At 43.8% G+C, this 12,800-nt stretch overlaps 1 protein-coding gene across 1 annotated transcript in view; it reads right to left on the bottom strand.

Annotated features, from left to right (window-relative positions):
- The window catches only part of palm1b (paralemmin 1b), a 42,256-nt gene extending 29,773 nt beyond the window's left edge, over positions 1-12,483 (bottom strand). The window contains exon 1 of the mRNA XM_033643433.2: positions 11,962-12,483. The gene's annotated coding sequence lies outside the window, so the exon portion shown is untranslated. The remainder of the gene's footprint in view (positions 1-11,961) is intronic.
- Positions 12,484-12,800: the final 317 nt, after the last annotated feature.

Raw genomic sequence — 12,800 nt, 5'->3', positions numbered from 1 at the left:
TAGAAGATGACGTAGACATTTATTTATTTACACATTGTGATCCAACCACTCAACCACTTGTCGAGGTGGCCTTGGACATATTTGGTAGGGTAAGGTAAAGTAGAGTAAGGTAAGGTAAAGTGTCCCCAAGGAGCAATTTAGAATACACACAGTAGTCAGTAGTACAACAAAACAGACAGTACAATACATAACAAACAGTATCCAGTATCACACACTGTCAGGGGTAAATCACGGACAATTTGTGGTCACCGCTGGTTAAGATAAGAAATAGCAGACGGGACAAAGGACAATCTGCAACACTTAAATGCTACATTTAGGGAGGCTAAACCTCCGCCCTGATGGAAGCATCTGAACCTCAACATGGAGGGGATGTTGAGAGTCTGAGACAATCGTCCAAGCTTTAGAGGTGACCCTCTCTTCATACAGATGCTGGAGGTTATTAAAACTAACACCAGTGATCTTACAGCACAACTTGACCACTTTTTCCAACTTGCTCTTGTTTTTAAGGCTTAGATTACCAAACCAACAGACAACGTTAAACGAACGGACTCAATAAAAGCAGAATAGAACAATTCTTGGAGTCTGTATTTTACCCCAAATCCTTCCAGACTGCCGGTGGAATTACCGTTCCAGGATCAAACACTACCTCTGCGTAGCAACACTGGACAAGAAACTCAAGGCTGTACTTCAGTCCATGAGGGTGGTCAAACCCAGTCAGAGAAAACACCACCACACAGTGTCAAGAGCACCAAAACCAAATGTGACATCCATGATTAACGGATCACCATTCATTCAACTGTCAAAACAACATTTAACACCACAAAAACAATAAAAACATACACGACTACTTCTGCCGGTTGCTACTAGTGCAGCACCCAGAAGTGTTGCCTGACTGTCCATCATTTTGCCATATGGAAGGAGATCTGCTGAATTCTGCTGACAGCGATATCCCTAGCTGCGCCGACACAACCGTTAACGTGACTGGCGAGCATGCTAGCAAGAATGTGGACGTAATAAATGTGAGCAGGGCCCTTTGACAAGTGGTCAGCTGGAGATGCGTGATAGACACAGGACTGAGCGGCGATGTGTCATGGCGGTCTACTTGTGTTCAGATCACTGAAACACATGTTAATACCAGGTGTAAACAGGCTCACAGAGGTGTAAAGATTGAGAGAGCAGGAAAGAAAGACAGATTATTTTTAGTAATCCATTTTGTGTCGTAGCAAAGCAACTCATGAAAGACTCTTTTGGCTTGCTTGGTTCATTTACAACTCTCCCAGAATCCTTCCTTCTTTTTCACCTGTACACACCTGAGTGACCTCAGTGGCTGTGACTGTCAAATTTTTGGTCTTGGAAAGTAACAACACTTATCTGACGCAGCTCCCCAAATCAGAAAGGTGCGAGGGAAGAGAGTTTCAGATGCTGTTTGCTAATTCAAAGGCCGTATACCTCTGCCTTTCCATCTACCTTATCAGCTCCTAACACGACTCAAAGCTTCAAGAAACCTCTGTCTCATTCTGTCTCTTCTAAATCTCCTCAAAACACTGCACTGAGACAACATCCCCATCCTGTGTCTCTGCTCCCTGGATCCCTCATCGTCTCGCCTCATTTCTTCACTTGACCACACTCGACCTTCATTACTTCCACAGCAATAAACCTTTACACTGCAAATCTGCCGAGCCGTGGTGCTTGCTTGTTAATTTTTCCACATCCATCGAATGCACACAGAGTCGGTGACACTTTATTGATTGGTGAGTTTAGATTACAGCCGCAGCATTCAGGTCAGAACACAGGTTCAGCTTGTAAGGCATGTACATAGCATCCCTGGTGTCGCGGGTAGTGTCTGTCTGTATTGGGATGTTTCAAAGCCTGGAGTTTGGTTCACTGTGCAGAAAATCCAAATTTAGGCAACAGAGTGGAGAAACAACCACCACGGCTGAGTGTGATATAAAAGCCTTTTAGCTCCCCACCTGGTAAACAATCTGTTCTGATTTACAAGCTGCATATTTTTAGTAGGGACTGAGCAAAGTCACTACAAAGACAACAGATGCAGAAGTTCGTGAGCTTCTGGACACAAGAAGAGAAGTCGACATAAATTAAGAGATAACCAGCACGCTTAAAGATTTGGTTACAGCAACATCACAAAGGTACTAGGAGAGAACAAACTGAAGATGCAGTCCAGTCGCTGGAAGAAAATATTGACGTTGTACGTTTCTAGAAACCATGAATACCTTACATTTGCACAATTCATACATGTCATAGCAACATTTGCAAATTGACGTAATATAAAAGCTGACTTTGCATTCAGGAGGCTGCCGAGCTGCATGCCACTGTTCCAGATCAACATACTATGAAACAAGTTGGGTTTTAGCGAGTCAATACTGTGTTTCCATTGACTTTATAAGCTCCAAATGTGGGTGTTATATTGCAACTTGTCAGCATTTTTCCAGCGGGAGTAATGCCACAAAAAGTGGTTGGTTTTTACCAAGGCATGGCTGCATTTCGTGACAAAATAGTGGCATGAAAAGCGATCGGTTGTGACTGAGACATCGCTGCATTTCCTGCTGAGATTGTGGCCCCTAAACTGGGTATTTCAAGACATAGCGTAATATTTCCCTGACCATTACCAAGTGGTTTTTGTGCCTCAACCTAGCCTCTCGTTAATCACAGAATTGTTAGAACATAATGTTCCAATCTATTTGCTACATAATAACGTGCAATTGTCATGTATCTAGGGCTGTGATATGGACAAAAATTCATATCTCCGTATTTACAGGCTGACTGGCGATACACAATATATATCTCGGTATTTTCTACAAAATGGGCTACATGTTGTTAGTTGCAAGTTAAAGTTGAGTTGACTCAAAACACACATTAAACACACATTAAACATGGCTTAATAGAGACAATTTCAAACACAAGTACACAAATCAGCTTCACTATAACTCACAGAATTCACAGACAAAGCACTTGTCTTTATCTGGACACATTTTCCCCACAAATACAACATGCTAATGTTTTTAGCACAAGCCTATGGCATTTTACATTGTATAAATTAGCCTAGCAGCTAGCGGACTTTTCCTCTACTCATATGAAGCCAGGAACAACAGCAACATTTAACAAAGGTAACAGTACAAAATTCAGCTCCGTTACAGCTCACAAGGTTCACTGACAAAACAACTGTCTTATACTAAACACGTTTTCCAAACAAATATAACATGCTAACGTTATTAGCACAAGCCTATGGCATTTTTCATTGTATAAATTAGCCTAGCGACGAGCGGAGATTTCTTCTGCTCACATGAAGCCAGGATAAATCACACGCAAGACTTAAAATGCTATTTTTGTGGAGGCTTTATTGTCTTCACAATTTATTGTTTTATTAGTTGAATAAAACAAGCATTTGAACACATCAGCTTTGGCTCTTTGAAATGATACTGAGGATTTTTCCACTTGTTTTCTGACATTTTATAACCTAAACGATAAATCGATTGAGAAAATTGGATGATTACTTGACAGAAAATAATTAGTTGTAGCCCTACAACAAAGCGTGCAACAAGTCACTTCAGAACAGAGGCCTTGTTCAGACTGCTGGCCCAAATCCATTTTTTGGCATTTCCAGATTGCATCCAGATGGACTTTAGAAAGTCTGTACAGCAAAGTGAAGTGTTGAGCAGAATCCATGCTGCTACCAGCAGAGCACTATGGAGGACAGCATGAAAAGAAAAACAGTTTGTGGACAATGACAGCACAATATTCTTCTATTTCTCAAGCTCCCATGTTGGAAAGTAGTGTCACCAGCCTAGCTATGTAGTTACCGCTGCTTACATCGTTACCACAGCAACCCATGCAGAGAGGTTTTGGACACAAATCCGATCTAATCACTTGCAAATAACAGTGTGGAAAGTCAGTTTCAAAGATATGATTTGAAAAACAATTGTGGTTTGCCTGCAATCTCAACGTAGCCAGAGAGAATAAACTGCAGCTCTACAACTTGACAAAGGGGCTTGAATCTGGGTGCTCCAGAAAAGAGGTCCCCTGCTACTGCTCGCCACAAAACAGACACACTACAGCACCTGGATTCTACAATGTATGTAGCAACTAAGAGGCTGAGAGATTGAGATAAAAGTTTACTTGAATAAAAAGACAGGCATTGGTCAAAAGGAGTCAAAACAGACAAACTTATCCAAAGGAGATAGGCAGGGAGTTATCAGTCTGTGGATCAGGCAGCTGGAACGCTTAGGCAATGTAAGTGGAAATGGGCTGGTATATATGCTGCAAGACTAACGAGGGAAATGGGGAACAGGTGAGGAGGAGTGAGGTGACTGAGGAAGGTGTAAAAGCCCGACGACATCTGGTGGACAGGTAGAGAAATAGCAATGAAGGGGCTCGAGGGATTGGAAGTGTGGCAGAGAGGAGGGAGAGAGGCATAATGGGAAAGCATAAACACAACCGAGGCAAACATTATGACAATGTGTCCCTTGTTGGAGCGTTCCCACATGACTTCATTTTAATGTAGGCATTGCAATGAAAATTCTTGTGTGAATACTCAATGCCCCGACTCATAGAAAGCACATTAGGAATGTTGGTAGATTAGAAAATGTTGCACAGAAACAGTCTATTTGTGTCTCTAACTAATGACTACATGGGTTGGCGGTTTTAATTGTTGACCTTTTCCTTACTCTGCATCTTTTTTGCAAGAACAATGTACCAGCATTAGCATTAACATGCTGACAGCGTTGCTTTTATGTTCACAGACGGTCAATTTCTAACTGTCTCCTATGTCCTGGCGTGCTCTCTGGTCAATCAGCAAGCTCGCTATATCCGGAAGCCTGTGGATTGCATTATTGGAGCCACCTCTCAACATTAACACAGGAACCATTAGGCCAAATAGGTGCCTTCCCTCATGGCAAGATCCCAATCCCCACTTAAGGCTCACAAGAGGTTTAAGAATTGTTCGTGCTGAGCATGTTTGTCCAATATCACCCTGTCCAATCTCTTCTGGGATTATAAAACCTAGGCTTCATTTATAAGACAAGACCTCCTATTCATTCTCCGTCTTCCCCTTAAAGCAGATGTGAGTGTGTGTGTGTGAGTATGTGTGTGCGGTGTTAGTTTCAGGTTATCTAGAGTGCAGAAAGACGGATGAATTCTTCTTTATCAATAGTGCTTTTGATATCATCTTCGCAACAACACAGATGATCGTCATATGAGCGCGTGGGTGTGCGCGTGTTACAGGGAGGGGCGCCTAAGATGCACACAAACACGTACCGCTGAGCGTATTTGCCTCTGAGATTAAAAATGACTTAGTGGCTAAAAATGACAGTTTACCAGAAGACAGACTCTCCACTGGGAAGAGAGTGAAAAAAACAAATCCTCTCTCGCCTTATCTGTCATGACAAAGCAGCAAGGAGGGGGGGCTGTAATGAGAGATAGTCAGGAAAAAAAGAAAAAGAATAAAGTGACTATCCAGGAGGAAAAGAGAAGGCAGTGATTAATAGAAAGACGAAAAAACATAGAGGTAGAAAGGGCAAGGTGGACTGCATCACGTTATCAAATAATATCTCACATCTCTACTATCTGCCCAGATGTTACTCCTTATCCGTACGCATGCTGAGCAAGCTTTCACTTCCACTTCCTCTCCTTCCCTACAGCACCGTGCTTCAGCACTAAACAGTAACTGTACAGGCCTCTGTAATGCATGACATTCATTTTCCTCGACTGCCATGCTTATGTGATTTTATAACCGCTGCATAAATGGTTTCTTAATGACAGCAAGGTCATTGAGGATAATTAGCAATATCTATCACTCTGGGGCAACTTGCTCAGGGCAGGATGTGAACTCGTGAGAGGCCTGCTATTCTCTGATAATGATGTCAAACTGACCAGTTTTGCCACTGAAATGCTGGCAGATTGCTGTCGTGCATTAGTGGCAATGTTTTGCTGTCAGTTTTAATGCTGAGGTCGCCTTTAACCTCCTGGTATTTCCATTTAACCTGCATGTACTTCCCTTTTGGTGACTTGGAGGGCAGTCGAAACAAGCTGGGCAACACTGACATACTGTCAGCTTTGATATGATGACCGTTCGAGCAAACAGTTGGAGATTTGGAGCAACTTTAGCACTGATCTGGAAATGGGTTTCTGACCTGATGGACCAACACATTCTCACTCTGACCTTGTCACATATTGATGTTTGGTAATGGCCTTTTCACGTCCAGATACGACGTACAAAGTATCCTGGCTGCGTTGGATGTCGACGTTCTGGGACGCTGTGTCAAGTTCTGCCTTCTTGCACTGTCTTCTTTCAAAATACACTTCTGTTTTCACAGGAAATTTACCATTTACATACAGTCTCTTTCAAAAAAAACGCACTACATCAGAACAACAAAGCAAATTGATGTTTTTTTCCTTCAACAACAAAAACACGTGTTTAGACTTTTGAATCTTATGGGACACAAACACCACTCTCTCGGGTAAAAGTCTGTGTTTGTTGGACCCATCTTCCAACCCTTCCGCCCACTCTACTCAGACTATTGCCACCTTAACTTTTGTTGTTGTCCCACCGTGTCCCCCTGAGGCCGCCGGGCACCAGTAAACCATAACGGCAACTGGCCGCGTATCATGCTGACATTAAAGAACAGCTTTTTTCATCGGTGTCAGACGCCACAAGTCACTGCTCAAGCGCCGTATTTCGACGTCTTTACAGTGAGACTGGGTCAGTTCTAAATAACCAAGCTGTCATCAATAGGCCAACAATTATTTTATACACTCGAGCCAGATGTTAAAAAATGGCAGCCTACAAATCTTGGCTGAACACAATGTGCACTACATCGTACAACTGACCAGGTGCAGATGTTCCCCTGTTTGGTCGCCAGTGAAAGGATGATGTCACGGCAGCTTCAAACAACACCGCTTATGGGGTTAGCCGAGAATCCCACCTACATGGGAGTACTGTTCATGTATAAAGAGAACTGGATACAGCGTTGAAGGCGGGGTCCCACTTAGGGATGCATGATAATATCGGCACATCATCGGTATTGGCTGATATTGGCCAACTTGCTTTTTCTTAATTTGCACAATGAGTGAAGATTACATACATTGAAAAGTACTGTATTTCATGTCTCCAGTTGTTGGGGGGCCATCATGCTTTCAGTTTGCATGCATCTATTATGTTAATTTGACTACAGAAGAGACTTGACTTGGGAAAAAGTTGATATATTGGTCGTTATCGGTCAAATGAGTTGTTACATATCGGCATATCATCGGTAAAAATCCAGTATCATACATCCCTAGTCCCACCCATTCCAATGACAGTTGCTGAGGCACACATGAAGCAAAACAAGTACAACTTTCTGGGTATATAATTCCTCAATTCTTCCACATCAGGGGTATAACATGCGTCTCTTCTAGACTTTCTTAATGTTACTGGACTGAATGGATCAAATTCTGATCATAAAACGAGTCATTTTGGGGGGGTTGTGATGCTCAAAAAATGTATCCACTGATTTTCATAAGTCTCTTTCACAATGTAAGTCTATGGAAAAAACTTTTTGGGCCCAACAGCATCATGTGACGAACCTGGGAGCTGTAATTCCATGGTTTGGCCACTATGTGAAAGTGGCCTCAAAGCCTGGTGTTGCTCTTGAAGGCTTGGAGAGAACTGTCATTGGAATCATCACTTATGCAGCAGAAGACATCCTGTCCAAACTGCTCATTTTTAAATAGCCAGGCTGCCATCAGTAGTGACCGCAATATTCACTTGACCCAGATTTTAAAAAATTGGCAGCTTGCAAAACTACTCCGTACTCTACGCTGTACAACTGGCTAAATGCAGACATTTCTCTGTTTGGTTGCCAACGAAAGGATTCAGTGAGTGTTGAAGATGATGTCATGGCAGTTTCACACAGTATCGCTATGGTGATCAGCTGAGAATCCCACCTACACCGAGAGGGTATTATCTGCAGTGGAAAACAAAATAGCGAAAAAGGACCTGGTACCAAAAGTGAGTTGACTCAGGTTGAGCTCAACATTGCAGTTGGAAATGAGGCATAAGTGAGTAGGCTCATTTTGGTATCACTTTCACTCTGAGTAGAGGCTCAGTATGACCAGTTTCTACCCAGTCCCACTCGCTGACGATCTCTGATGGTCAGAGCTGAGTAAAGGGCACTTCTGCCTGCAGTTTGCTGGTTGTAAAGAATGTTACTCGTCCTCATTTGTCACTGACAGTCCGAGATTAGGATGGATGACCTTCCGGTTATCAGCCCATTTCCCATATCTAAACTGGTGAAAACAGATCCATCCCAGTGCCCAGCCTGCCAGGCCAGGAGAACGTCATCAACACACACAGACAGAAACATCATCCATTTTCTGGCATACATGCAAAGACTAAAACACAAAAGCTGCACATACACAAACACACACACACACACACACACACAGACATATAAGAACACAAAACCTGACACACACAAATGCGGCTGTCCAGAGTCATAAAGCCGCACGGTGATTGGGTGGACAAGACAAGTGCTGTCAGCTCTACTGCCAGTCGCTGACACAACACAGAGCAGTCGACCGGATATAGACCCTCAGCTCACACACTGCCAGGCGGAGGCCTACAGCGGGCTTAACATGTCTCGCTCATACAATGAAACAACAGAACAGACAACAAACAGTGTGCATGTGCTGCTGATATTGTCATTCTTCCACCCTTTTTCATGTTCGCACCAGCGCAAACGAAACACACCGATAGTCTTCATCTCTTTCATAGTGATTATTAAAAGCCACGATATGTAATTACGGCCCATATTCCTCTGATTGTTCATTTGATGCTTTCGTTTCTATAGTTAGAGATTAATGTGAAAGTAAAAGTGAATCAACCTAAAATGGCAAAACAAGAGCTCAGACTGTTGGCACTGCACAAAAACACATCTTTCCTGACACGTGTCTTGAGCTTGCACCTATTGCCCTTAGGACTTGAAATCACTTTGGCTCCTTTTAAACATCAACACTCATCTCCACACCTGGGCTGAGGTGGCAAATGGATAAGATGTCTTGCTTAAAAGTCCAGTGTGTAGGATTTGGGGGATATAGTCACAAAAATGGAATATAATATACTAAACTATGTCTTCTTCAGTGTACAATCACCTGAAAGTAAGATTCGCTGTGTTTTCGTTACCTTAGAATGAGACTTATATCTACATAGAGAGTGGGTCCTCCTTTATGGAGGTCGCCATGTTGTTGTCATGTTTCTACAGTAGTCCAGAATGGACAATCGAAACACTGGCTCTAGCTAGGGCCATTTGTGTTTTTGCGTTGGCCACCATAGTAAGAAACCCCTATACGACAAGCAGCATCGGAAAAACACTGATTTGTGACGTGAAAGTGCTTTAATCAGTACTTTTACTGGTTTAAATCGCCGGATCCATTTGTTTTAAAGAGGAAGAGACCCCTGCAGATAATCCGTCTCGCAGTGAAAACCTCCTGAACGTCTGGATTAGAGCCACCTGCCTCAAATGTGCCAGACAGACAGATCTGTTTGTTTTGGAGAGAAACAGACCTCTGCAGAAAATTCGGCTCCCATTAAAAACCTCCTGAACGTCTGAATTTTAAGTTATCAGAGAAAAAAGGTGAGCACAGATTAGCAAGTGCTAGGCGAGAGGCCTATCTTTGACATGCCAAACAGCGTTGAAGAAACTCTGATTTGTGCAAACATCTAATCAAAGAAAAAGGGCGAGCACACAATAGCATGTGGTGGGCAAGCCACATGTCTCCAACGTGCCAAACAGCATTGGAAAAACACCAATGTGTGACATCAAACTGATATAATCAGCATTTTTAACTAGTTTAAATAATGAATCTGTTTGATTTGGGGAGGAAGAGACCTCTGCGGATAATTCGGCTATCCGTGAAAAAAGTTTGCAGAGAAAAAAGGTGAGCACAGATTAGCAAGTGCTAGGCTAGAGGCCCATCTTTGACATGCCAAACAGTGTTGAAGAAACTGTGGTTTGTTCATGAAACTGCTTTATTCAGTGTTTTTACTTGTTTAAATCACAAGGTCTGTTTGTTTTGGAGAGGAAGAGACCTCTGCAGAAAATTCGGCTTTCACTAAAAACCTCCTGAATTTCTGGATTTTAAATTATCAGAGAAAAAAAGGTGAGCACAGATTAGCAAGTGCTAGGCTAGAGGCCCATCACTGTATTTTTAACAGTTCAAATCACCGGATCAGTTTGTTTTGGAGAGAAAGAGACATCTGCAGATAATTCGGCTTCCGGTAAAAACCTCCTGAATGTCTGGGTTAGAAGTGAGGTGAGCACACATTAAGTTATCAGAGAAAAAGTGTAAGCTCACATTAGCATGTTGCGGGCAAGACACCTGTCTCCACTGTGCCAAACAGCATTGGAAAAACACTGATTTGTAAGGTGAAACTGCTTTATTCCGTGTTTTGACCCTTTTTAATAACCTGCTCTGTTTGTTTTGGCGAGGAAGAGACCTCTACGGATAATTCGGCTCCTGGTGAAAACCTCCCAAACAATGAACTGTTAAGGAATTCTAACCAGGAGAAGTGTCAGCTGGTTGCAATCTGCAGTCACAGCTTGTTAAATCCCCCCTTTATCTTACTCACTGGACCTTTAAAATCACCTCAGAAGAAACTGTCATGGAGTCAGTGAAACAGGTGTCACTGTGGTCGTTCAGATAAATAAAGCAAAGATCTGACGCCCTGTGTGTTCTGCGAGGACCCACATGAATTCTCTAGGAACTATAATGGGTGTGTTATGTTTACAGACTCGGTGCTGTCATCACTAACTCGCTGGTCTTTGTCAACAGAGATGTTGTCCGCAACAGTGACGCCTGTTCTCAGGGCAGAAACCCAACAGAGAAACAATGGACACAAGACCAAACAAAAACACAATCTTTTGTCTGGTGTCACCTGCTGCGATCAAACATGCTCGCAAAAAAAAAAAAAAAAAAGTCAGAGTAAAATCAGGAGTTGTTGTTGTTCTATTCAGAGACTGGAATAACAACAGAAGGAGAGCACTGTACACACAAGCCTACGTGATACTCTGAGAGGACACAGGGAGCCAGGCTCTATCACCAGTGGCAACCTGAGCTGGTATTAATTGCAGCTCAGGCAGTTATATTAAGGATGCACACACTCATTCTCTGCTATCCTAAAAAAAAAAAAAAACCGAGCCTGGTTCCACTGCACGGTGTGAATTCCAGACAGGAGTATGTAATGGCCAAGGTTTTTGCAGCTCATGCGCGCCATGTTGGAGCAGACTGCTCACATCACAACACACCATAGACTACCCTGTTACTCTCCTCTCCTCTCCTCCTCAGCCTGTAGCCAGGCAGCATCTCTCTGCCGTGCACTGACGGCTGGCGCCACTGGAAATTCACCGTCGAGGGTAGAAAAACACAGACATGCTGAAACACTCTCCTCAGCACACAGATCGATATGACATGATGGATCATGAAAGGCATTCGTGAACATGTCGTCCCGTTACACCTGTCGGCCTATCGTGGCTTTAAAGTACAGGACAGTAACGCGGGCCTTTGGGTGCCTCATAAAAAGCTTGTTGACATGACATGATCATGCAGCTGTTTTTTTCTCACACCTCTCCAAACCAGCCTGGCTTCACTGTGCGCCTGTTATTTCTAATGAGCATTTGTGTCCCTTTAAGGATGCTGCGCCCTGGTGATTACTAGTTGTAACCTTAACGCAGCGACCGTGTTTACAGAGAGGAATCTCGCCACTCAGCTGCAGAAACACAACACCTATATAAATTAAAATTGCCTCCATCTCCTTCATCATCTCCATCTCCATCTCCTCTGTCCCGCTCTGTCATCCCTAAAGGATGCTGCCCGAGCTGGAAGCTTAAATATTGCGCCGCTGGACAAACCACCAAAAGCAGGTCAGCCACAGGAACACACAACCACCGCACTCTGTAAATCACGACTTACTCAGTTGCAGATCCCTTTCCCGCCACGGACGTCTTCCAAACAGGGTGTCTTCTTGTTTATTTCTGAGCCGAATACTCTAACACCCCCCTTTCCTCTCCTCCTCCTCCTCTTCCTCCTCCTCCTCCTCTTCTTCTTCTTGTGGCTGGCACCCTTTCTGTTATTGCTGAGGTGATGCCACGGGCAGCCCGAGCGCGCACAGTAATGGCAATAACGATAAGACCCCGATGGATGGCGAGAAAAGACGCACGACGGGCTCGCCCTGCGTGGAAATCTCCTGGGCGTCGGGGCGTCGTCTGAAGCAGGTTGGTGTGTAGTTAGTGCACGGGTGAGAGGGAGAGTCAGAGTGGTATGTGGAGGGGAGTGGGAGAGGGGAAAAGGATACGCCTCCCTGCCTTGTAGAGATAAAGGGGGCCCTAGCTGCGCGCGTTGACGGAGATATGGGTCCTCCTCTCCAAACGGGGGCCCTGCTGGCTCTGCTCCAGCCTTATCATATGACGTCCGAGGAACCAGGCTGTCTGCTTCAGGGCTGCAGAGGAGCGGTGTACGTGCAGCCTTAAAAAAAACTGGGAGCAAATCCAGTTCTGCCGCCAGAGGAGAAAGGACCGTTCTTTCAGGGGTGGTATTTTTTTTCTGCTCCACTTCTCCATCTAGCGGCGGGAAGGCTCCATGTCAAGACTTCTCAAGATGTGTCTTCATTCTGTTACATAAATAACCTCAGGCTGTGAGACTGACTGGCTGCTCAGCCTGGAGCAGTGATTTGGAGCTGGGCTTTTTCGATTTTATGTGTTTCTCTTTTTTTTTTTTAAATAAATGAGTCAAAAATAAATTAATCACAGTGA

Source organism: Epinephelus lanceolatus, chromosome 15 (genome assembly GCF_041903045.1).
Source record: "Epinephelus lanceolatus isolate andai-2023 chromosome 15, ASM4190304v1, whole genome shotgun sequence".
Lineage (NCBI taxonomy): Eukaryota > Metazoa > Chordata > Actinopteri > Perciformes > Serranidae > Epinephelus > Epinephelus lanceolatus.
This window is presented reverse-complemented; position numbering and strand designations above follow the sequence as displayed.